Source organism: Rhinopithecus roxellana, chromosome 6 (assembly GCF_007565055.1).
Source record: "Rhinopithecus roxellana isolate Shanxi Qingling chromosome 6, ASM756505v1, whole genome shotgun sequence".
NCBI lineage: Eukaryota > Metazoa > Chordata > Mammalia > Primates > Cercopithecidae > Rhinopithecus > Rhinopithecus roxellana.
Window position 1 is genome coordinate 110,484,524 of NC_044554.1, and position 1,109 is coordinate 110,485,632.

General features: G+C 48.2%; 1 pseudogene; it reads left to right on the forward strand.

Moving 5' to 3' along the window:
- The first annotated feature begins 335 nt into the window (after nt 1-335).
- Nucleotides 336-1,109, forward strand: LOC104678721 (annotated as a pseudogene).

The following is a 1,109-nucleotide window of genomic DNA, read 5'->3' on the forward strand; positions in this document are numbered from 1 at the left end:
AGGAGATCGAGACCATCCTGGCTAACACAGTGAAACCCCATCTCTACTAAAAATACAAAAACTAGCCGGGCGAGGTGGCGGGCTCCTGTAGTCCCAGCTACTCGGGAGGCTGAGGCAGGAGAATGGCGGAAACCCGGGAGGCGGAGCTTGCAGTGAGCTGAGATCCGGCCACTGCGCTCCAGTCCGGGCGACAGAGCGAGACTCCGCCTCAAAAAAAAAAAAAAAAAAAAAGAAAAGAAAAGAATACAGTATTGGTGAGCGGCCATCTTGCTCCTGCCCCTGACAGTCTCTGGGGTCACAGGATGCTAAGACTGCTGCCTGGACCTTTGCTGACCATGCTGTCCCGGGTGGAACTTTCTGCCACTGCCACAGTGGCCCCCTCTCTGAAGAATGCAGCCTTCCTAGGTCCAGGGGTATTTCAGGCAACAAGGACCTTTCACACAGGCAGCCACACCTTGGCCCTCTACCACCTTTTCCTGAATATGGAGGAAAAGTTCGTCTTGGACTGATCCTTGAGGAATTCTTCAAGTTTCTTTATCTTAAAGCCGGTGTTAACAGGACCCTATGTGCTCGGAACTGGGCTTATCCTGTATGCTTTATCCAAAGAAATATATGTGATTATTGCAGAGACCTTCTCAACCATATTAGTAGTAGGGTTACTTGTCTATGTAATTAGAAAATATGGCGCCTCTGTTGCAGAATTTGCTGATAAACTCAATGAGCAAAAACTTGCCCAACTAGAAGAGGCGAAGTAGGGCTTCCATCCAACCAATCCAGGATGCAATTGATTTGGAGAAGTCACAGCAGGCACTGGTTCAGAAGCTCCATTACCTTTTCGATGTGCAGAGGAATAACGGACTGCTGTGGCTTTGGAAGTTACTTACCAGGAACGACTGTATAAAGTATATAAGGAAGTAAAGAATCGCAGGGACTATCATGTATCTGTGCAGAACATGATGCGTCAAAAGGAACAACAGCACATGATACATTGGGTGGAGAAGCACGTGGTGCAGAGCATCTCTGCACAGCATGAAAAGGAGACAACTGCCAAGTGCATTGTGGACCTAAAGCTTCTGGCAAAGAAGGCTCAAGCACAGCCAGTTATGTAA